Genomic DNA, 27,075 nt, shown 5'->3' with positions numbered 1-27,075 from the left:
TACAATGTCTGACATTACGTTTGATAATAAATAGAAATATAATTGAAATAAAATAAGTGTAATAAATATATGCATGTAATTTTATATTCACTTAAATTATAGATTATAAAAAACAATACACTGAATAATAAAAAATAGACAAATGGAAAAATAAATTTACTAAACATTAAAACATCATTTTGCTAATAAATAAAAATCAAAACAGAATAAAATAAAATAAAATAAATGTAATATATATGCATATATTGTATAGTTACTGATAAGAAATAAATAATAAACATGTTAATATAGTTTAATATAAAAAAATTAATTCACAAATAAAAAATAAAACATTAGCTTTCAGTATTAAATGTCTGATATTAAATTTTCAAATAAATAAAATATTAAAATTGAATGAAATAAAATAAGTAAATTTATGAATATATTTTTTATATTATTCACTACTAAAAAAATAATTAAATAATTAATTCTAAATAAGTTCACAAATAAAAAATAAAATAATAAAAAAGAATGCTTTGTCATGCATTTTTTTATATATATTTTACTCCAAATATGATATTTAATTTTCCAATAAAAAAAAAAATTTAATAACGTTAATGTAATAAAAAAAAATTCACTAATTATTTTTTTTTTAATAATATTACCTCTAGAGTTCATTCATAAATTGTACATACAACAGTGAATAGAAGGCATTAAACTGTACTTGCAAAAAAATACTGCAAACCGTAGCCAACTATCTGTCTTATTTGCTGCACACACACGCCCCCTGGGAACACAGACGCAAACTACAGCTTTAACAGCTAAAATTAATAAAATCGCTGTTATATGGGACACTTTTAGTGCAGAATAAATTATTAAGAAGTACCAGGAAGGCATTTCCACAATAGTTACCAAACTCTTTTGCACGATGTTGCATGTTTTTTTGCATGTTTTTAGTCGAGGACCACTGGATAAATACACAAGATAAATACTTTGAGCACGTTTAAATGAGAACCATTAATTCAGCATTGAACTTTCAAAGGGCAGAACGTGTATGAGACACGAGTCAACAGGCAAAACAAAGGATACTTCACGAACTCGATGGCGTTTGTCCTTAAATATCCCAAAACCGACAGACTCGTTAAAGGAAGACATGTGGTGGTGGATATTTTCTTCTGTGGACAAACAGACAAGATGAGGGACATGAAAAGATTAAAAACATACAACTCACTACTAGGGGGAAAAAATACAGAATATGAAACTAATGCAATATTTTTGAAATATAGTTTAGAAAAAATACAATAATAATAATAATAATAATAATAATAATAATAATAATAATAAAATATATATTTTTAAATCTACTAAAATTAAGATATACTAAATTATATATATATATATATATATATATATATATATATATTATATATATATATATATATAATATATATATATTATATATATATATATATAATATATATATATATATATATATATATATATATAAACAAAGACAAAAGCACATAATTTTTTTTACAAAAATAAAAATGACATATACAATAGTACTATTAAAAAAGACAAAAGTACGTATAATAAAACAATTAAAATTAAAAAATGTAAATAGTAAAAAAAAAAAGGAATGTTAAAAATCAAATATAAAAAATGTCAAAAATTAACAACACTTGTGCATATTAAACCTAAAAAAATAGTCAGTAGTATCATATAATTTAACTAATGAAATGGCCCAAAAGCATAAACTAAACAATTATTGAAAAATAAATAAACTAACAGTTCAAATAAAATAAAGTATTAATAATAAAAAACAATAATATAATACAACGAATAAAATCCATAAAAATACTAAAGATGAAAGACTAAATATAGCAATCTAAAACTAAACTCATAAAAGGACCGCAAACATATAACAAAATGACAAAAAAAATTGGTTTAAAGATTATCAGAATATTAAAAACCGGAAATAGTGAGCAAAAGCCCCTCCAAAAACAAAATATATATATTTTTTCTTTTTTACTCCCAAATAAAACGAAAATAGTTCTATTTAAAAAAAGACATTCTATTTAGACAAAAAGACAAAATTATTAAAACTAAAATAAATAAATAAAAATTCATATATATATATATATATATATATATATATATATATATATATATATATATATATATATATATATATATATATATATATATATATATATATATATATTCAAACTATTCATAATATCAAAACTATTCATAAGTGAAAATCTATAATGCTACATAAATAATTGCTAACAATAATCCTGGTGTTCACATAGGTTTGCACGAGCATGTTATAGATCTAAAATATTGTCTTTCTAGTGCAAAATGAACGGCTTGCCTTCAGCTTCATCAAAGCCGCTGAACTTGACGGCCTGGGCGTAGTTGACGATGTTGGACAGATACGGGGTGGATGTTAGTGGTGGCCGCCACATACGTGTACGACTGAATCAGCGCTTGTTCGTCAGCCACATTCGTCTCACCAGCCTGAGAAACCAGGACAATCATGCAGATATTAGGAAATGTGCAGTGTTTGTCCGAGCAGTTCTCACTCTTAGTTTAGCTAACAAGCTCCAGATCTCAACACAGTTCGAGTTTGTCTGCGAGATCCCCCTCATCAGAAGGAAGAGACAGTAATGAGGAAGTCTGGCAGAAATATAAAAGCTTCTTCAGAACATTAACATGATAAAAGGCTTCGAGTGAAGTCATGACACTCCGCACCAAATAACATCAACTCATGATTGTCTTCATCTTTGAAGAAGAAAAAAAACTGTCAGAAGTTACTTTAATAAAGTAAACCGGGGCAAGCTTTTATAATTTAATTTAAGCATATAAAATACTGAAATTATTATTTTAAAAGATAAAAGCATCAGATCACGCACCCAACTTAATTTCTCCCTGTGAAAAACAATTATTATTATTGTTTTTTACTAAAACTATGCAGATATTTGTGTAACTTAAAAAATAAAATTAAATATAAAAAATATATAAAATATAAAAAAATGTATTTTCATTTACATGTATTTTTAATATATATTTCAATTATTTAAATATTTATATATAAAAAAAAATCAAACAGAAATAAAAGTTCTTAAAACTATATAAACATAAGAAACTAATAAAAATTACTGAAATGCAAGAAAATGACTAACTCTTTAATGTAAAAATGTAAAAATAAAAAAGAATATTCAAAATTGCAATAAAAACTCTAATTATTAATAAAAAGTGAGTGTATTTAAAAAAAAAAAAAAAAAATATATATATATATATATATATATATATATATATATATATAATTATTTATTTATTTAAAAAAGGGAGTTTACCTGTATGTAAAAATAATAATACAAATAAAATAAAAAATATTAATTAAAACTATAATGGTTTATGAGTGATATTAACATAGATAAATCAGCAGCATAAAATGAAATCCATGCAGTTGGAAGCCACTTTTAAGATACTTTTATTGTGTTTTTATGTCACTATTAAGTGTCTTAGTGACTAAAAATTATTAAATTCAAAATAAATATTAATAAAGGTTTTATAAAAGGTTATACTAAACAAAAGACAAAAACACAAGAACCAACTTAACGAAACTGTAAAAATAAAAAGGGAAAATATGTATGAAAATTAATTTAAATTTAAAACTATAATAGAACACCGATAAAAGCAAGTAATTAAAAACTATAATAGAATATAAATGATAAATAGCACTGATAAAAGCACCAAAAATGCTTCACTATAAACTACAGCGCGCAGTATGTGCTTTTTACAAACCATCTCTGCATGGAAAAGAAACAAACAGCAGACGTGTGAAGTTGTGTAAATGGTGATGATGTAAGGACCTTTCTGGGTCGGAGCGCCTCTTCCTCACGACTCTCTTCCTCAGTGATCAGACATCCGTGAATCCGCTCGGGATGAGCTTCGTTCAGCAGCTCTGCTACAGGTTAAAACATACAGTGCATTACTGGAGAAAAAGACTCAATGTGATACCAATGCAATACTTTAGTATGTAGAGTAGAAACAATACACGAGAGAATATATGATTATAAACCAATGCAAATGTTAGCCAATCAGCAACAAAATGATCCTGTTCAACTGATCTGAGACTGTTATTATTATATTATAAATACTACTACAATATCAATTGCTCTAATTAATTATTTTCGTAGAATTAAGTTAGAATTTTTAATTTTAGTTGTAGTTTTAGTAATTTTGTTCGCTGTGTTTTTGAATATTTATTGCAGATATAATATCTTTATATTTTTTGTTATTTAAATTTTATTTATTTAGTTAGTTTTTATGTGCTTTTGCCATTATATATACATATATAATGTATAATGGCAAAAGCACATAATTTTTTTTTTTACTATATTACTATATTATATTTTATTTAATTAGTTTTTATTAGTTATTAATTATATATTATAGTTTTTATTAATCTTGTAATCCTAAAAACGTTTATTTATTTATTTATTTATTTTTTTTTGCTTTATTTCAATTTAGGTTACAGCAATTTTATTTCATTAAAAAATTTTCATGAAAGTATTTAAGTGTACATGTTTTTGAGTTTGAGTTTTTCATGTCATTTGTTTTATTTCAATTAACAGATTTTTGTTGTTGTTGTTGTTTTTTTTACATAGTTTCAAGTTAATGAAAAAACACGTTTATGAGAGACTGGAAAATGACCATGAATATGTCAATTTACAAATGTATAGAATATGGTGCTGGAAGCATTTTAATAGTTTCATGCATAAAGCATAATATGAAAAAAAAAAAAAAAAAAAAAAAAAACTATGGGAATGCATTAATTGAAAAATGAATAGCCTGAATGCAAAGTAAGACGTGTTAGATAAAGCCATCTTTTGTTCTTAGTATGCAAGGAAACAGATCAGAGCTCAAGTTTTAAACACAGTGCAAAAATGTATTGCAACCAAGCAAATAATTAACACATGTGCTTTGCATTTTAACGACTCTTGCTCACCGGTGGACGTCTCCTCCTCATTCTCATCTTCAGACATGTTTGTGGAGATGCTCGGCTCTCCGGCCTCCATGTGCTTCCTGAAGTGCTCCAGCTGTTCTGTTTGATAAAGTGCATTAATATACATCACTTTCTAGGAGTTTTAGACCTTGGGAATTACGTTTCTTGACATACTAACAATGAAACTTCTTCACAAACACAAATATTTACTTCCAAAATACCATAGTTACTTTATTTATAAATGGCACGTGTGACTAGAATATCACACATACCAGACCAGAACATGATTAACTAACTATTTATTTTATTTGCATCCTATAGAAATGACTGTGTTAGAGATTTCACTACTTTTTTTCAACTTCAGGTTTTAATCTTCTGTTCTTGATCAGGATTTTTCCTTTGAGGTCGTTTGGAGACGGCAGCGGAGATCCGGCCTCCATCTGAGACAGAGTTCATGAAAAACTTCAGCTAGTTATTTTGTTACGGGCTTCTGAACGAACGCACAATATCAGACAGGTTTAAAGTGTAATTAAACACACCGGGAAATCATCTAACGGCTGTTTCAGCAGCAAATCTCCAAAAATGTCCTCGCAGTAGCGCGCCAGTTTATACTGCTGATGTTTCCTGAGAGAAACACAGCACAGGTGAAATCATATTGTGCATTTCTTTTAGAATTATTACAGGATTAGATTTCACAAACATGAATATAAGACGAAAATGTGTTCACCCTCAGGTCATTCAAGATCAGGATGAGTTTGTTTCTTCATCAGGTTTGTAGAAATGTAGCATTGCATCAGTGTCTCATCAATGGATGCTCTGCAGTGAATGGGTGCCGTCAGAATGAGAGTCTGATAAAAACATCACAATAATCCACAGCACTCCAGTCCATCAGTTAACATCTGGAGAAGACCAAAGCTGAAACAAATCCATCATTAAAATGCTTTTAACTTCAAACTGTTACTTGTGGATTATTGTGATGTTTTTATCAGCTGTTTGGACTCTCGTTCTGACGGCACCCATTCACTGCAAAGCATCCACTGGTGAGCAAGTGATGCTAACTCTACATGATGCAACTCATCTACATCTTGGATGGCCTGAGAATTGTAAGCAAACTTACATTTTTGGGTGAGCTAATCCTTTAAATTATGAAAATAATTTATGAATCTATTTTTTTGTGAGATATTAATAAGGATATATACGTACGTGCAGTGGTTTTCGAAGGACAGGATCACCGGATACTCTGATGTCAGGAAGGCCATTTCTTTAATTCCCTGAATGACGTCCTGCATATAAGATACTGTAAATGTTTTTCAGGCTAAAGCATTGATATAAATACATTTAATTGACTATTTAAGAAATTTGAGAAATTGCAGAAGATTCTTTTACAGCATTTACTGAGAAAAACAAAACAAAAAGACAGAAATATTGATTCTGAACGCACACACTGAAGGTTTCTGTGCTTGTGTTCACCTTGAAGAGGACGTCTGTGCACATGGCCTTGCCGTGGGTGATTATGGGTTCCTGATCTTCACCTTTTCCATCCCAGCAGTCCAACTCAACACACCTACAAGTTAAACCACTGACACTTTCAACAAAACAAACTCAAAATAACAGATGCTGCACAAATCACACTCTTTACACATTATACATCAACAGCCTACAGGAAGATGCAAAATTGCAAAGTGCATTGGCAATACAGTATTCTTTCTATATAGAATTTTTTAGCATATGGCAACATTTGATAATATTTGGTAACACTTTATGATTGTGCAACTGATAAGGTATTCACATATCTTATGCAAATTAATAGACATATAATCACATTTGACAATTTTTGAATTAAAGTTGATGTATTTCTCATGGTTTAAAAAGTGCATCAACCAATTTTGTTGTAATAATGCTTGGTTTTAAAGAAAGTTATTTAAGTGTTACCCATTTAAAAATAACCCCAAATAAATAAATATGGTAACACTTTATAGCATCTGCAGGTTAACTAATAAAGTATTTTTCAAAAATATATACTGTTTTCCATATTAATAGATGTTCAATCAAATTTGAAAATCAAATGTATGAATCAAAGTTGATGAATGGCATTTCTCATCATTTAGAAAGTTAAGTCAAATTCAAATGTTTTAAATGCTGTGGTTCCTTTAAGGACTTTTTGGTCCAAAACCCGTTCTGAACCCTGGATTGATGATTCTATTCGTTGTTTCATCAGTTTAAGTAAACTTTAGGCCTATTTCTAAACTTGCCTTTTATCTCCAAGATTCTGAAAAAAAAAGTGTTTTCACACAAAAGTGTTTTTTTTTTGTTTTTTTTTGCTGATAATTCATTATTTGAAACATTTGTCATTTTTAGTTTATTTTTTTGTAAATGCCATTCTACAGAGACTGCGCTTTTGAAGGTTCTTTATGATATTTTAAAATCATGTCATTCAGGTGAGTTTTTCAGTCAAGATGAGTGAACATTACGCGAGTAATACTTTTTTGCCCTGTGGGGTTCCCCAGGGTTCTATCGTAGGTCCTTTGCTCTTTTCTCTCTATATGCTCCCTCTTGGCCCGATTTTTTGAAAACATGATTTGTCATTTCACTGTTATTTGGATGAAACCAGGTTTATTTGCCTGTCAAACTGAAATTAGTTTTTAGTCCATCTGAATTTTCTAAATTCCCCAAAACTGGATTTGGGTGAGATGTCCCCGTGTTTGAAATCATGGGTAAAAAACCTTGGTTTAATTTTCGATGAGGGGTTCAACCGTAAAATAAATTCAGATGTCACAGCTTGCTTTTTCAGCTGCGCTTGCTTTCTAAAGCGAAGCCTTTTCTTTCTTTTAAAGATTTTGAAAAAGTAATTCATGTTTTTACTTAATCTAGGACTATTGTAACTCACTTTATTTTTAGATTAGCCAGACAGCTTTATCTTGTTTGCAGCTTGTTAAAAATGCTGCGGCTCGACTATTGAGTGGGTTAGAAATAGGAGGCATATTACTCCTATTTTACGCTCACTACATTGGTCGCATGCCTTAAGCTGTAATTAATTGTGCTGTATAAATAAATTGTCATTGTCAAATGTAACTCATCTAAACACCCCCATAAATAAATATTTGGCAACACTTTATAATGCATGCAGGCTAACTGATAGGTTATTGTTAAATAATATATCCTGTTTTCAATGCAGATGTACAATCACATTTGAAAATGTATGAATGAAAGTTCATTATGAATGGTATTTCTCCATGTAAAGAAGTTAATTAACAGATAACCTCGTAACAATGCAACAATATGTTTTTAAGAAAGTTATAAATAAACATTAAGTAATGCAGATAAAAAAAAAATGAATAGAGAATCAATTAATTAAAATTGTTACTAGAAATCTAACAAATCACTTTTTTTTTTTTTTTTTACATCTGCAATAATCTGAATGTTATCAGACTGATATTCTGCATCTCCTCGCACCTGCAGCCGGTCAGAAGCACCTGTCTGTACATCTCCACTGACGACTTCCCTCCAAACTGTCTGCCGGTCAGGTACGTGTTATGAGACGAGTTGATGAAGTAGTGAGACAGCGGATGATCCATCTCCTGATAAACCTCCAGACGGTCCAGAAACACAGGAGCGTTTTCATCAGACATTAGATACCGGCAGAACCCATCACATGACATCAGACCTGCACAAAGCCATAAGACTCATGCATTTATTAATGAGATGTTCAAGACAGTCCTTTAACTTATCTAACTGTTTTCAGTTGAAATCAACATTAGTTACTGGACTTCTACACTAGGTGGCGTTCCAAGATTACAAAAGTGTACTTACATAATAAGATTTGAATGTGACTTGAAGGCATGAGCAATGCGAACAAACTATGAATTTAAGCCTTTAAACCAAGATAGTAATATTTAATTACACTGTAGTAAAACTAGACAACATAAGCAAATAAAATAAACACCAAAGGGTGGTCTGCATATAATTAAACAACTGCTTTTCAAAAACAAATAAATACATGGAGATTACATTTTACTATCTGAAAAAATGTGGTAGGAAACTGTTTGAACATGGAACTATTGTAAATTATACAATACATTGCATATGTATATGTATATGTATACACAGTACAGACCAAAAGTTTGGAAACATTACTATTTTTTTAATGTTTTTGAAAGAAGTTTCTTCTGCTCGTCAAGCCTGCATTTATTTGATCAAAAATACAGAAAAAACAGTAATATTGTGAAATATTATTACAACTTAAAATAATAGTTTTCTATTTGAATATACTTAAAAAACATAATTTATTCCTGTGATGCAAAGCTGAATTTTCAGCATCATTCCTCCAGCTTCAGTGTCGCATGTAACATCAGTCGATCACATGATCATTTAGAAATCATTCTAATATTCTGATTTATTATGAGTGTTGGAAACAGTTCTGCTGTCGAATATATTTGATGAAGAAAAGGTTAAAAAGAACTGAATTTATTCAAAATAAAATAAGAAAAATTCTAATAATATATTTTCTTTACTATCACTTCTTTATCGATTTAACACATCCTTGCTGAATAAAAGTATTGATTTTATTTAAAAAAAAAAAGAAAGAAAAAAAAATTACTGACCCCAAATTACTGACCAGTAGTGTATATTGTTCTTACAAAATATTAATATTTTAAAAACATAGCATCTTTTTTTTCTTTTTCTTTTTTTTTACTTTTTATTCATTAAAGTATCCTAAAAAAGTATCACATGTTCTGTAAAAAATATTAAGCAGCAGAACTGTTCCCAACTTTGATAATGAATCATCATATTAGAATGATTTCTAAAGGATCATGTGATAATGATCCTACAAATTCAGCTTTGCATCACAGAAATAAATGATCATTTAAAGTATAATAAATTTAAAAACAATTATTTTAAATTGTAATAATATATCACAATATTACTTTTTTTTTCTGTATTTTTGATCAAATAAATGCAGGCTTGATGAGCAGAAGAAACTTCTTTCAAAAACATCAAAAATAGTAATGTTTCCAAACTTTTGGTCTGTACTGTGTGTGTACATATATATATATATATATATATATATGAATATGTGTATGTGTATGTGTATGTGTACACACACAAACTGTATGATTTTATATATACACAAATACTATATTCACAATTATATGGCACTGACCAATCACAATCAAGTATTCCAGATAGCTGGGTAATAATGAGGAATAAAAGACAAAACAAATACATTAGACACCATTTGGATAATAAATATACATGCAAACACAATAACGTGTAACACACCTTTCCTCTTCAGTTTGTCATCTGGTTCATATCGCTGTATGATTTGGAAAGCACATTTAGAGTCGAAGAACGGGAAGAGTATTTCATTCAGACGTGGATCTCTCTGATTCTACGCAAGAGAACGAAACCTGCAGGTTACTTTAAATAGATCAAGGAACCCGAGTGATTTGATAAGAGCATCTTTATTTAATAAACACACACTGAAAGTTAAACAAAAGGAAAGGCTCACTTTAAATTAAGATGCTTCTTTGAAAAAACAGAAGAGAAATGTTAATTGAAACAATAGACAGTGGAGACTAAAGACTTCAAAGAGGAAAAGACACAGGCACAAAAGTCTTAATAACATTTGATTTAAATTGGCTATTTTGTCATTCAGGCTAATATTAAATTGTTATCGCACGCAGATGTGAAGGAGCAGACGCTTCTGTGAAATAAACACACTGTCCAGGAGTTAGAAATGTGCAAAACTCAGCTCACATGCAGGACACTGAAAGTTATTACAGGAAAGAATTGCTTACTTCGTTCAGAAAGTAGACTAACTGGTCTACGCTTAAATAATCGCTTTTGTCTCCCCTGCTGAAAAGAAAAACAGCACATGAAAGACAACAGAAGAAAACCGAATGATTCTGACTTTTTACTTTCTTAAAGGAATAGTTCACCTAAAAATGCAGATTTATTCATCATCAGGTCATCCAAGATTAGGATGGGTTTGTTTCTTCATCAGATTTGGAGAAATGTAGCATTGCATCAGTGTCTCATCAGTGGATGCTATGCAGTGAATGGGTGCCGTCAGATTGAGAGTCTAAATACAGCTGATAAACAGTGGTGTGGATTACTTGTGGATCATTGTGATGTTTTTATCGGCTGTTTGGACTCTCATTCTGACGGCACCCATTCACTGCAGAGCATCCTTTGATGACACACCGATGCAATGCTACATTTCTGCAAATCTGATGAAGTAACAAACTGAACTACATCTTTAATGGCAAGATGGTGAAGACATTTTCAGCAGGTTTTAATTTTTGGGGTGAACTGTTCCTTTATTTAATGTTTCTTGTGTTATTATGAATGGTTCATCAGTGACTGAAATACACAGCTCATTTTGCTGCATGTTTCTCACGGAGTCTAGTTAGATTAACAGTTTAATATTCAAGCTCCTCGGGCAATGCATGATTAAATATAACACTGTCCAGTTTAGTGTTGTGTAACTCCTGGGAAACTCTTCCAAAACAACATCCATTCATGCAAAGTGACAAACATAACAGTAAACTACTACAGTTCATCGATGACAAGGTGTTTGCAGATCTATTTCTTAAACTGCATTCAAAAGCTATTCTAATTAAATCCTATTTCCAAAGCTATAATACATTAAAGAGAAAATACATTTTAATATTCATAATATAGTTTAATATCTAATTTAGGAATAACATGCACCGATGAATCTTTCATAATAAGAAACATGCATTAATATTAATAAACATGCAGGTTAATTTGACTTTATAATGAATATACAGTAATGGATAAAATCCACCATTGACAAACTATTTATAAAATTACTAAAACAGCAATCAATACAGAATATGTACATGAATCCACACATTAAGAATAGTAAAGCTATTTATATTTGTTGCTTAATTAATTTAATATACTGTATTTTAAAAAGCATTTTAAACATGCTTACAGTGTCTTGAACAGTGCTTCAATATCAGTTCTGGGGCAAATCTTCTGCGTAAGGCTGTAGAACTTGTCAAATTTGAAGATCTCATGCTCGATTTCATCGTTCTGTTAATAACATGAAAACAAACCAAGAGTTCTCCAATTAGAAACAAACCGGCTGGAAGCGTGTAAACTCGTTAGTAGCTAATGGTCTTTAACACATTACTCAAACTATTTCTGCAGTATGTAGTGTGCATGCAAGTTGCATAAGAGAACATGCAAAACACAAAGATAATGTAACCACAAATGTAGCATAATTATTATTCATAATTATTGCATTTTATTATGTTTATAGATTAAAAAAAAGTCTATATGTACGGTATATAAACATCTAAAATAGTGTAAAAAATTTATATGAATAATATATATTTTAAACATGTATAAATAACATAATTTATTATGCATATGTATTTATAATGATACATTTATATGCTACATTTTTTTTAATAAATAATCATATTTTTTTTACTTGTATATAAAATAAAATATACAATATATTGTATATAAAAATAATATTAAATTTGATGTATTTTATATGTAGCATGCAGAAAACAGTGTATTTAGTTCACTGTCATCACTAAAAACAAACTAAACATCACTAAAAACATCACTGAAAATTCATGCATGTGGTTCACAACTATATGTCTATGTATGCATAGCATTACAATAATCTCATTATTAATATCTATGTATTTGGTGATATCTGAGAGAAAGTTAAGTGCTGTAAAAGTGACCTTTCCACTGGGTAAACCCAGATCCTTCAGCGCCTGGAAGATACCCTTCTCTGTTTTGCCCGAGGCAAAGGTTCGTGTGATACTGCAGTAAATAAAACACATTCACTGTTCATAAAGACGGAAATGACACTTCATTTGATCGAGTGTCTGTGTCTGTGCATCTCTAACGTTTCAGCATCATTTCTTTTCATTAAATCTATTGTTTTATAAATTCAAAGACTACTTTATGTCAAACATGTTTGCTTGAAAGCTTGTATATAATCTTCTAAATGCATTGACATATACACGGCTCGCCAAGGATGCATTTATTTGATCAAAAATACAGTAAAAACAGGAGTACTGTCAAATATTATTACAATTTAAAATGTATGTTTTCTATGTGAATATACAGTAAAATTATATTTATTTCTGCGATCAAAGCTGAATTTTCTTCAGTGTCACATGATCTTCAGAGTAAGATCTTTAAGTGTAAATCTTTCTTAAAATCTGGAAAATACAATGGAAATAATCTTTCCATTGATGCATGGTTTATTAGGATCTGACAATATTTGTCTGAGATATGACTATTTGGAAATCTGGAATCTGAGGGTGCAAAAAAATAAATAAAATCTAAATATTGAGAAAATCACCTTTAAAGTTGTCCGAATGAATTCTTAGCAATGCATTTTACTGATCAAAAATGATGTTTTGATATATTTACAATAGAAAATTTACAAAATATCTTCATAAAACACGATCTTTACTTAATATCTTATTATTTTTGGCATTAAATAAAAAAAAAAAAAACAATAATTTTGACTCATATTTGGTTATTGCAACAAAGACTGCTTTTGTGCTGCAGCGTCACATATGCTAATTTTTATCATAGTTTTACTGTATTTTTGATCAAATAAATGCAGTCTAGTTGAACATTACATATCTTAAATCTAAACATTTGACTGGCATTGTACAAAAGTGATTCTTTATCTAATGCAATCACATACAGACAACTTGAGTGGCCAAATACTATACTGTATAAATATTAATCACTATAAAATATATAAAGATGCGATCTAGTAATGACATTTATCAAATATGATGAGAATGCATGAGAAAGTACCTCCTGACCGGTATTTTTCCATTCACATTGGTCAAAAATGACAAGCGCATCCAGCTGCAGAAAATCAAGCAAAACTCAAGCAAAAGGAGAAACACTGAATATGCAAGCAAAAAAACATTGCATTATTAAATATTTTAGGTTAAGGTTGATAAACAAGTTCTTCCACCTTAAAAAAATAAATAAAAAAAGACATTTATACCGCACTTAAACAACACAGTTTCCTGAGGATTGCATTGAAATCATTTGTAACGTCTCGAATCATAGACTTTCATTAGATGTGCATTACTGTAAACATGAATTTAGCTTGTTTTTACAAACCGAGGGATGATAGAAAAGTGTGTATCTGTGGCAACTGACAGCACATCATCAGTGCTGCTGATTGAGCTTAGTAACTCGTCTCCAATATTCATTTAAAGGTGATTAGCTTCGAGTCTGCCGGACGAATCTTTCCTTCAATTCTTCATGAAACCCTAAAAGTGACTCGACACACAGCACACCATCAAGCTGAAAAAGGCTCCAGTGATTCACAGCACTCACTGTTTTCTCAGGCAGGTCATCGGACACACGTTATTCGCTCGGGAGTTTTGAATCAGTGACCGCAAGCCGTCCATCCACTGCTGCAGAAACACACACAAGCAAACATGAGGATAAAACTTCAAACGCCAGAGAGTTTCCAGTCTGTTTGTGGCCAGCACGACTGATGAAACATAACACAAAGCACAGTTCTAGTTCATGCATTTCCCGGGAATCGAACCCCTAACCTTGGAGTTGCATACTCAAGCACATACTGTACAGAAAAGTTCATCTGCACATGAAAGATTGCTGAAAACGCACTCACCCTTAGATCGTCCAAGAGTTTGTTTCTTCATCAGATTTGGAGAAATGCAGCATTGCATCAGTGTGTCATCAACGGATGCTCTGCAGTGAATGGGTGCCGTCAGAACGAGAGTCCAAACAGCTGATAAAAACAGTGCTGTGGATTATTGTGATGTTTTTATCAGCTGCTTGGACTCTCGTTCTGACGGCACCCATTCACTGCAGTGCAAAGCTAAATTTCTCCAAATCTGTTCCCATGAAGAAACCCAATCATCTACATGTCCTGAGGCTGAGTCCAGTTTCAGCTAATGTTCATTTGGGTTGAACTCTTCCTGAAGCACTGGGAATAAACCCATTACACGACTGAGACTGAAAGTCTGCGTGATTAAACGAGTAAAAAAAAATATTGCCCTTTTGTAAACATGTCTTTTGTCTCTTAAGATCTTTACGAGTGCAATATTTCCACAGAAGATCCCAGGACATGAAGGAAGCCACATCTGATGCAAACACTCTTTCTTCCCGGAAATCTAATAATGAATCAAGCACATGTTTCAGACCGAACACGGGGGCGAGACCAACACAGGGTCCCGAAGCAGCAGCTGCTTGCTAGTTCAACACAAGTGCACACATCCCAGGGGTCACGACGGACCCTCGAGACGAGCCGAAAACATCAGCAGTGCTTTAAGACACGACAGCGGTGACGACACAGAGACAGACGGATGTCAGGAGCTGGAATTAGATGACCTTCTTCAGCGGAAATCCTTCAGGGAAACGTCAGTTTCTCTATATATGATCTGACCGTTTATTATTTTAATTGCATATTTATTTTTATTTATATATTTATGTTTTATTAAAAAACGTATAACATTTATATACAAAAAGAAAACATCTTAAAAAATTAAAAATGTCTGATAATATACAGAACTTGACTGAACATTCAACCATTATATATTTGTACATAACAGATTTTTACTATATTTATAATGATACATTATTTAAAATTAAAATTAAATTAATTAAATTAAATTAAATTAAATTAAATTAAATTAAATTAAATTAAATTAATGCATTTAGCAGATGCTTTTTATCCAAAGTGACTTACAGTGCACTCAAGCTATCACTTTTTACCTATTCACATTTATGAAATGTTATATGACTATTTTGATTTATTTTATATATTATTTCTATAGATGTATAATTTATACATAATTTTTATAGAACATTTTATTCAAATATATATATAAAATAAAATATGTAGAAAAAAATAGTCTAATGAAATTGGTTTTAAAAAGTATAATATAGCAGATTTTTATTATATTTAGAATTTATAATGTATGTACTTTTCATATTTTACGTATTACATCCATTATATTTATAGTACTTTTCAATATATATTTATATACATAATTAATTTACTTTTATATATTTTATACTTGATAATTTACATTTATAAAATGTTATGAATATTTTGATATATTTTATATATTATGTATATAGACATAAGTTATACATTATTTTTTATAAAACATTTAATTTACATATACAAATTAATCTAATGAAACTGGTTAAAAAAGTCTAATGAAAAAATATTCTATAATATAGCAGATTTGTATTATATTTATAATTTTGAATTTAATTTTCATATTTTAAGTGTTACATACATAATATTTATAGTATTTTTCTATTAAATGTTAGATTGCTATTTTGTTATTATGTATATAAATAAATAATTTAACAGATATTTAATCATATTTATGTACTTTTTAAACTTGATTATTTACATTTATAAAATGTTATGAATATTTTGGTATATATAATATAATAAAATAATTATAAAATAATTATTTATATAGATGTATAATTTATTTATTGTTTTTATAAATAATTTCATTTATATATAAAAACAAATCTAAATGAAATCAGTTAAAAAGTATAGTTAAAAAATATATTTTTTCTATAATAAAGCAGATTTGTATTATATTTATAATTTTGAATTTATGTACTTTTCATATTTCACATTTTATATACATTAGATTTATAGTATTCATCTTTAAAATGTTAGATTGATTGTTTTGTTATATTTTATAGGCATATAAATAAACAAAAGATTGTTATTTTATAAAAAATAATATATAATATTAAATCTACTCAAATCTGTTAAAAACAAATATATATATATATTAATAAAATATTTACATTATTTTATATAACATATATTATATTTTACAAATATATTTTACATATTTAATACATATCTATGTATTTAGACAGTTTGAAAATGTTATTAAATGTAAATCAGGGCCCAACTATGGCCGAAGTCATCTGAACATGTTTAACAGATCAATCCCAAATAACGACTCAATCCTATGATGCATGCACTGATCACAGCTGGAGAGCGCAGACGTTACCTTCGCAGTGCTGCTGCTCTGTGTGAACATGTACATGAAGCTCAGGTTCACCAGGTCTGTGCCGCTGCATATACAGATGATCCGGTCCTCCAGGTTACTCTCACAGTTTCCCACCGCCTCCAACGCCGAGACGATCTTTGGGTCCTGCAGAAAGTTCATGAACAAATCACCAGCAGCTCTCAAATCACCACACGATCACAATACACTTTTATAAAATGAATGAAAAACGATATTTCATGCATAAATTATTATTGTCAAACTGAATCAATTTTAAGGCTGTTATTAAGATGCAGGCCTTTGTTTCTTTTGGTTAAAGTGCAGTGATGAAGATGAATTGAGAAAGTCAATAGAGTTTTGTGCTGAATTCAGTGGTTTTACCTTTGGCACGCTGGTGTCTCGTATGCTGTTGATAAGAGAAATCTCTAAAACTTGACCCTCCTGCGAAACAAATATGAAACAAATCACAATTATATTAGAAAGATTTGATCACAATCCCTTGCTGAGCCATAGGAGAAGAGTTTGCTTTTTGAGTGAATGAGCCGACAATAAAGGACTTTTAATATGTAATAAATTAAATAAAGTAATTTAAAAAAGGGCTTTATTTCAGCTTCATTTCTTTCGTTTCCATTTAGTTTAACTTGATGTGCTAAAATAAAGCAAAAATATGTAAAATAAACTATAATAAAAACTGGTATTACTTTTAAAAAAAAATTCAGCTAGTTGCCAACATTTATTTTTATTTAGTTTAACTTGATGTGCTAAAATAAAACTAAAAATAAATAATATGTAAAAAAAAAAAAAAAAAAAAAATATATAAACTTGTATTACTTAAACTTTTACTGAAAACAATATATTAAAAACAACATTAAAAATATATATACTCTTTTCAGTAAACGTTTTTATTGTTTAAAGTAATACAAGTTTTTTATTATAGTTTTTTTTACTTTTTTTTTTTTTTTTTTTTTGCACATCAAGTTAAACTAAATGAAAATGAAAGAAATGTTGGCAACAAGCTATATATATATATATATATATATATATATATATATATATATATATATATATATATATATATATATATATATATATATATAAACTTTTTTTGTTTTTAGCTAGAAGTCAATGCAACATTTACCATATTTATTTAGTTCAATGTGTTAAAATAGCAAAATAGATAAAAGTAAAAAATAAAAAAAGAACTAAATTAATGAAAATATACCAGTATAAACCAATTAAACACTATAATAGTACATTGATAACATTATTTTGCATGGTTTATGGATGTAATATGAACATTAGATTTATGCACCAAGGGCCTGTTTCATAATAAAAGTTCAGTAAATAAATCGGGTTTATGATTATTATCAGTAAATCTGGTTCAAAATAAGTCAGACTGACTGAAATAAGCCTGACTTACCTGCAAAACTACTTCTTCAGTGTGTTTTTTTTTTTATTTTATTCTCAACAATGCCATTCTGAGCTGATTTAGTACACTGAAGTGTGCACTTTTACTGAAAGGAAGATCAATTGAGACACAGCCGAAAGCTGCCAGAAACTATAAAAACGCATCCCATTCTCGCACACTTTCTACCTTTCCTTCACTTTTCCACGTCAGGAAGAATCCAAACGCATCCACTTTGAAAAAACAGTTCGATTCGAAGACGAACGGATCCTGCAAACAACAGAAACATGTTTGTGAGGAGCTTTATCAGACCGTGATGTGTGTGAACTAACATTAACTTTACGCTGCTATGAGAAACTCTCTATTTCTGTCAACCAGGAGAGCAGAAATTAATTTTCTATTGGTGTTCTTCTGAATTAACTCTCCCTGCTGCATCTTGGGAAAAAAATAAACAAAGTCAAGTAAACCACCTTCATAAAGTCAACACAATCAGCATTCCACCCCTGTCCCAGAGATATGATGATAACAAACAAATAAAGCTGAATTTCATTTCATTCGGACGGAGAGAGGGACCTCCGTGTGCTCCCAGAGCCTCATGGGAAATCTGTGAGCCGCTTCAACAGCTCAGATCCAGTCTCTGACACGTCGTTCATGAGAATACATCCTTCCAGAAAACTTTTGTTCCAAGATAAACCTCTCCAGGCCGAGCGAAGGCTCCCGTGGGACGAGGGTCTTTGAGAACACAGATGTTCACAGTATCTTCTGCGATTAAAGCAGCCGGCGTCCAGCCCACGTTACTTCAAACATAGCATAAATCAGAGAGTTTGTGCAGCAGATGAGCTATTAATGTAGTTTTATTTAGTCTAGCTTGAATGGGTCTCATAAAAACATCCCCAAGTCTCAACAATAGCATCTTTTACCCATGAACTACTTCATATTTCATTACTGAAATGCATCCAGAACATTACATTTGGTCATTTTTGGAATGTTTGTTTTAAATAAGACTTTTTTGGGGGGTATTGCTATAATAATAATAATTATAATTATAATTATTATTATTATTATTATTATTATTATATAAAAATAAAACTATGGAACATGATGATTTTTTTTTATTAGCAGGAGTTAAAGCCAGTACAATATATTGTACACCACCATGATGAAATTTACCATTAGAGTGGAAAATATGAGAATAAAACTTTAACAATTAATTTTCAGAAAAATATAATATAAAATTATAATATAGTATAGTAAAAAAAAAAAAAAAATTATATATATATATATATATATATATATATATATATATATACACATACACACACCATGATGATAACTTTTTTATAAAAAAAAAAAAAATCCTATTAGATTGGAGAATGAAAATAAGTTAAAACAATATTAAAAAAAAAAATCTATAAATACAATTTAATATACATCATATAAATTCTACACAAATTACTGATATTCTCCAAAAAAACAATACAATATAAAAATATTCTAAATACAAAATAAATCAAATAAAAATTACATTATATATATATATATATATATATATATATATATATATATATATATATATATATATATATATATATATATATATATATTTATATATATACAATGTTAATATTTTATTTATTATATATGCTGAAATCAAATAATATATCCTCTTAAATATACAATATGAAAATTATTCATATATAAAAATACAGTAGAATTAAAGTTATACAGTAAAATTTAAATTATATAATTACCATAAGTATTGTACTTTTTAAAGTAAATTTTAAGTAAATAATTCATGTGTACCATGTGCACTATGCACTGTGTGTTTGTGATTTACCATAGTACACAAACACACGTTTTTCAGTAAACACCAAAGTCAAGGAATCAGAGAAATATTCATACCTCATCAAATCTGTCAAAATATGCTCCTTCCTGCATGAAATGAGGAACAGGCCACTGCCAGTTGAACTCGTATGGTTTCGCCATTTGACCTTCAGGACGGAAGAAAAACCCCATGCATCCAGAGCGAGAGAATGAGTGTGTGAATCTGAGATCAAGCGCAGGGATTTAATCATCTCGGTCCTCGATGGGAGGTCCGTCCAACAAAACATGACTGCACCAACACCGTGACAGGACATGCATTATTTCAGCATTACTCGTATTATTGCTTGTTGCAGAAAATAGATTTGATTTTGCAATGACACTCTTCACATTAAAAGAGATTAAATATTGTATCTGTAGATGTTTCTGAATATAAAAACAGCCCAACAAATGATCAATGACATGAAAAATTAACGTACTCTCTGAAAACTGATCCAAGTGGCACTCGAAAAGAAAAAGAAAAAGATATTCAATGCAATGTTCAAACAACACAAAAACTCAAGAAAGATGATGAATATATACTGTAAAATATGGTTTTTGAGGTTAAAAACAACGAGTAGTAGCCTACAATTGCAACTGTTTCTACACCATTTTTTTTTACAGTGTATTATTATTAAAAAACCATACCACAAATTATGTAAAACACATGGACAAAACAGCATGTGTATCTTCACTCATATTCATATCTTTATGCCATAAACGCAGGATTTTGTACTTTAGTATAATGATTACACAAAGCAGTGTTTCTGAGCTCATTAAATGGCTGAACTGAAATGCAAAACATATTTATGCATTTATTTGTTTAAATAAAGCCACACAAACTCGGACTAGAGTCACTCTTGAAGGCAGATGTCAATTGCAAAGCTGAACTTTGTTCTCTACACAAGAGCATTTTATATAAACGTGACAGTGGGGCATGTTGTCACACACATTTTTTTAAATGTTGCACATTTATAAAAATGTATAACTATGATATTTGTTAACAAAACTTTTTTATTATTATTTTTTATTTATTTTAGGAATTGTTGTGTTACATGAATGCTTTACTACCTTAACTTGACTGAACGTTTAATAATACGTTGTTTCAAAACCGATTCCCATCACAATTGATTTGCATATACACAGAGAGAAAAGGCAATTATGAGAAATATTCTTTGTAAAAAGTGACAACTTGCCCCAGTTTCCCCTACAGAGTGTAGAGTGGGAATATGATATTTTCCATTAAACCGTTTGCTCTTTTTTTACATTGAGTAACACTTTAAATAGTGTAAATACTGTATACACTAATACACCGAACACACTTTAATGGTATGCTTTCAACAGATTTCCTATTGTTCTGTCACATACTCAACTGCAGTGCTCAGACTATTTCTAATATAGTGAATAAAGCTGCAAAGTAATGCACATTATTTCCGTCTAACATGTTTTATGAGATGCAGCTCGTAGTATTATTGCAGTGTTTCACCTGTTAACAGTAAACTGGTTATTTCATCACCTGAATTTGTTTGTAATTTTGAGTTGGATGTTATTTTGGGAATGGAAATATGAATTCCAAAACCAGAAAGTGTCTTGTCAATATGACTGAGGCTGCGAAAAAAGGAACATCTGATTTAGATCGGAGCTTAGAAAAAGAGCGGATCGCGAATCATTTGATTTAGATCGGAGCTTCGAAAAAGAGCGGATCGCGAATCATTTGATTCAGATCCGGGCTTCGCAAAAGAACGGATCGCGAATCATTTGATTCAGATCGGAGCTTCGAAAAAGAGCGGATCGCGAATCATTTGATTTAGATCGGAGCTTTCGTAAAAGAGCGGATCGCGAATCATTTGATTCAGATCGGAGCTTCGCAAAAGAACGGATCGCAAATCATTTGATTCAGATCGGAGCTTCGAAAAAGAGCGGATCGCGAATCATTTGATTCAGATCGGGATTTCGTAGCAGGTTCACAAATCATTTTTCTTCTTTTTCTTTTTTATCAAACACTACAAAGCAATAGTACCCATTAAGGAAGAAAATTTCTAAAAATAATAATACAAAAAAATGTATGGTTAAAAATTATTTTACTATAGTACATTACATAGTGTATTTTTCTTAAGGGATGTGTTGCAAGTTTAACAAAAAACAACAACAACAAAAGAGATAAATTAACTCTTAAGAGGACACATTGGATGAATATAGAGATACAGTTTCGCCTGCTTTAGGATTAAACTTTAGATAGTTTCCATAGACTCATATATATCAACTCTGAAGAGGAAAAAGAGAGGTTTAGAGATTTTTGTTCATACGAAAACATATTTAAAACAGAAAGAAAAATCACTTACAAGATGAGATCAGATGAACATTAAACATATCTGACAAGGGAAGAATCTTCCTCAAAAGAGACAAAAACAGCAACTTACGTCAGTGTGTGATTTATATTCTGAATGAAACAGCTGAACATAAAAACATTCAGAGACTGGATCAGTTTGTGATTGACAGACGGATGTTCGAGTTGATTTAGTTGTAATAATCCGTGTTAATATAAACACGCGCGAGAAACAAGCGGATATTTAACTACTAAAGCCACGTTGTCAAAGTTTACTTCATTTTTTTCAGTCAAAGTAGAGTTTCTGTGTTGACTTGGTCAGACTGAGTTTCCCTTTAATGGCTGATGATGGACACGTTAAAACATTTCAGACGAGTAAACAGCGACACTCGCAGGCCTCCTTCGGCATTACAGCACGAAAACTGACCCTGAAAATATTACGTTAAATAATGATTTTTTTTTTCTTTGTAGCCTATTCCCAAAATGTCACTGTTAACACTTTATAATAACAAAAAAAAAATGAATTAAAAATTTCCCATCATGTGCTGTAAGTCAAAAACAAACGGGATGCTAAGTGCTAAATGCTAAACGCATTAACCATAGCCTTAATGTTGTTTACCTACTTTTTTTTTACACTGCTGACCTTCCTAATCATATGAGAAATGAGTAAAAACAAGATTTCTGGTTGATTTTTCACTTGTCATTTTACTTTATCAGAGACTGTAAATGTTCAATATTAATATGTTTTGATGCTATGCACATAGTATAGCAAACATCCATCTGGAATAGCGTAATCCTTTTGCTGTTTGTTTGTTTTTGTTTTTTTAACTCACACAATGGATAACTATACCTTTTTTTGCCCTAAACAAATAAATCTTCATCAATAATAGCCTCTCTGTCTGATATAACCTTAGTGACAGGTTTGAGGAATTATATAAAATACATCTAAGGAAAAATAATAGGCTATTGAAAAACTATTGAATTTAGAAGTTAGAAATGTCATAAAAGTGTAATATTTTTGATTTATTATGTATTATTCCGTCATTAGGCTAATGCACCACAAATGACAGTATCTGCTGTAAAATACATCTAAAATCTCATATATATATATTTTTTTTTTACACTGTTAAAGTTGTGGGGAAGGGAGCATATTATTAATATTGCTCAAAGCCCAGATTTCACAAGAACAATTTTATTAAAACCAATGCACAACACGAGCACAACGTACATTCAACAATATTTGTCTTCCAAAGATATTTGTGATATTGATAACAATAGTGGATCAAATCAAATGTCTTAAAATGTCAAATAGAGATCTTTTCTGTCAACAAAAACAAATAAAAGTCAAAAATAATGAAGTGGCATTCAGTAGCATACATGTTCTGACACGTCATATCTATCTAATTCTGTAATAGTATAAATATCTTAAAAGTGCGCTTACGGTTTATACAAAAATGAGCTCTATTCGTCAACACTTTTTTACATTCCACATCTAACACAGATTCAACATTCAAAGGCACAGGACTTCACTTCAAAACCATCCAAAATAAAAGTAATTCAAGTAATAATCTTACATTGCAAAAAGATTTTGGTCGGAATGAAACAGAATCGTGTTGTAAAAATTCAATACAATACTTAGAAGTGAATATACAGGATTCATTTTACATGTAAACTAGCAATTATGGGGAAATTAAGAGCAGATGATCAACTCTCTGCAGCTGATCCAGCAAATCATAAAACGAATAGTTTTCAACATTTCTGGTTTATATTGGTTTTTCTGTCACATGCATTGAAAAAAAAAAAAAGTAAAAAAAAAAAACATATTTTGCCACTTTTTAGTAGCTGACGAAGATCAGATATTGAGCATAAATATCAAAACCTTGCAAATATACAGAAAATCAATGTCAAACTTAACTTTAAATACATCACTATCCCAAACCGGAGTAGATTAAAGAGATTAAAAAAGTAAAAATTGTTAAATTAAAACCTAGCAGTAGCAAGTAACAGCCAATCAAAGTGCTGAATGAAATCACTAAGTATAGACGTATGGCATAAAGTAGAAATAATTAAAAAATCAAATTCCACTTGGCATAAAAATGCTTAAACATATCTACATCCAAAAATTAATAAATAAATAAATAAATAATAAGTTGTAAAAAGGAAATATTACATGCCGACTTGTGTAGGAAGATTGCATAATGATGATTATACCTCGGGACATCCAAAGTGCATATCCTTTTTTTTTCCTCTCCATTACTAATCTTATTTATAACTGCGGTGAATCTCACAAATATGAAAGTTAATTTCCACCATGGGATAAACAATGAAAAAAGATAATTGCTACTTTTTCCTCACAAAGTTCATACTTTGAATTCCGAGAAAAAAAAATGCAACATTTCGAGATATAACCTTTGAACTGCAAGATATGAACGCAGAATTCTGAGATAAAAACATGCAATTCTGAAAAAAAAAAAAATCACAATATTTTTTTTCAATACATAGTGAATCAAAACAAATAAATAAAACACAAATGCAAAATGTAAACTCACAATTCAGAGAACAAAGCAAGACAAATGTAGAATTGATTGATGCAAACTCAGAATTTTTTTTTAAGTTTATATATTGAAATTCCCAGTTTTCTTTCAGAAGTTTTCAGAATTTTGCAAAAGTTTTCAGAATTGCAAGAAAAAAAAATAGCAATTATTTTTTCGGATTCTGTGGCAGAAACGACAAACAATATCTGACAAAAACATTTTCGTGTCATATTTCCCCCAGAAACAGAAATAAATAAATTGCATATTGCAAATAAATAAATAAATAAAAATAAAGCATACCTTGCTATTACTGTTCTGCAAATAATAATGAATAATACATGCATTATGATGTTACATTGCCTTTTAGTTTATTCTCTTACTATTAAAGTAAAGTATAATGCACTGTCTGATTTTGGGGAGAAATGTGAGCTGGACATATTTTCATATTTTTACTGATGCTAACTGGAAAATCCTGATTTTATAACAAAATAAATTAATAAACGAGTTTCATAAAACCTCCTAAACAGAAACCGGGACAAATTGAAATGGTCCTTCAATACAGCAAATAAAACACTATATGCATTTTTTTAAATGATCGAAAGGATCTGTTATGGATTTGAAAATAAATAAAGCTTAGAAATATTGAAACACATTTTCACAAATTGCTAATAGTTCATCACATTACAACACAAGCTATATTGCTGACATTTACAGATGTGTAGAAGCACACTGCACGGCTGACTGTAAGCATGCATCCCTGAAACCAGTCTGTTTCTAAAGTACATCAGGACAGTCGTCTGACACCAAACCAACAGCAGCAAGAAGAAGACGAATCAGTCATCATCCGTTTCAGTGCAAATAAACCAGGAACCGTTCACAAACTCAACACGCCTGACAAGAGTGAATCTCACAAAGCCCGGCCAGAAACCAACCCAAGAATAATACAATTAAAATACAAATAAAATAATTCATTAAAATACATCATAAAAAAAAAAAAAACTAAATTAAAATACATCATAAAAAATAAATAAAACTATTTTAGGGGTAAAGCATGGTTAATTACAATTTTAAAAATGTAATTGAAAAATAATAAACTAATAATATTATTTATTTATTTTTTTACATTTTGAGGTCAAATGTGACGCATGAAACTTGGCTAACATTATTAGAGGAATTCATATAAATAAAATTGAATCATAAATCATAAATAATAAATGTGGAAAAGTCTATAAAAAAAGCTAATTAACTGGTTTAGCTGAGAGAGAGGTTGAAAAAAAATGGTCCTGAAAAAATTACTTTGATAAATGTAAATATATTACATTTTGTATTTTTTTTAAACTCCTATATTCCTAAAATCCATAAAAAAAATAAAAAAATAAAATTATATTTTGCTAAATAAAAATAAATAAATAAAAATACCAATTGTATGGGTAAAACATAGTCAGTTACAATTTATAACTGCACATATCTTACATATTTGTATTTAAGCAAAATACATTTTTTGGGGTGAAATATGACTCAGAAAAAAAAAACAGGACTTTTAAACAAATCAAACAAATATTAAATATACTGTGAAAAAACATACAAGAATTCATATTTGATGAAATATGGTTAATTACAATTTAAAACGAAATAATTTTAAAAGACCACTAAAACTAATACCTAAGATTCATTTTTATTGAAGAAAATATAATTTTGAGGTAAACCCCCCCCCCCCCAGCTAATATTATTAGAAAACGACATATAAATAAAAACAAAACATAAATAATAATAATAATAATAAATAAGAAACGTTTTTTGGCCTACTATTGGTGTAATGTATATCTTATATATATATATATTATATTATATTATATTGTTTAAAATAAATAAATAAACAGATAAATTCCCTATTTTAAGGTTTA

General features: G+C 29.4%; 1 pseudogene; it reads right to left on the bottom strand.

Annotated features, from left to right (window-relative positions):
- LOC113116920 (1-phosphatidylinositol 4,5-bisphosphate phosphodiesterase beta-4-like) overlaps positions 1–22,009 on the bottom strand; it is a 41,967-nt pseudogene extending 19,958 nt beyond the window's left edge.
- Positions 22,010–27,075: the final 5,066 nt, after the last annotated feature.

This window comes from Carassius auratus, chromosome 17, assembly GCF_003368295.1.
Source record: "Carassius auratus strain Wakin chromosome 17, ASM336829v1, whole genome shotgun sequence".
Classification (NCBI taxonomy): domain Eukaryota; kingdom Metazoa; phylum Chordata; class Actinopteri; order Cypriniformes; family Cyprinidae; genus Carassius; species Carassius auratus.
This window is presented reverse-complemented; position numbering and strand designations above follow the sequence as displayed.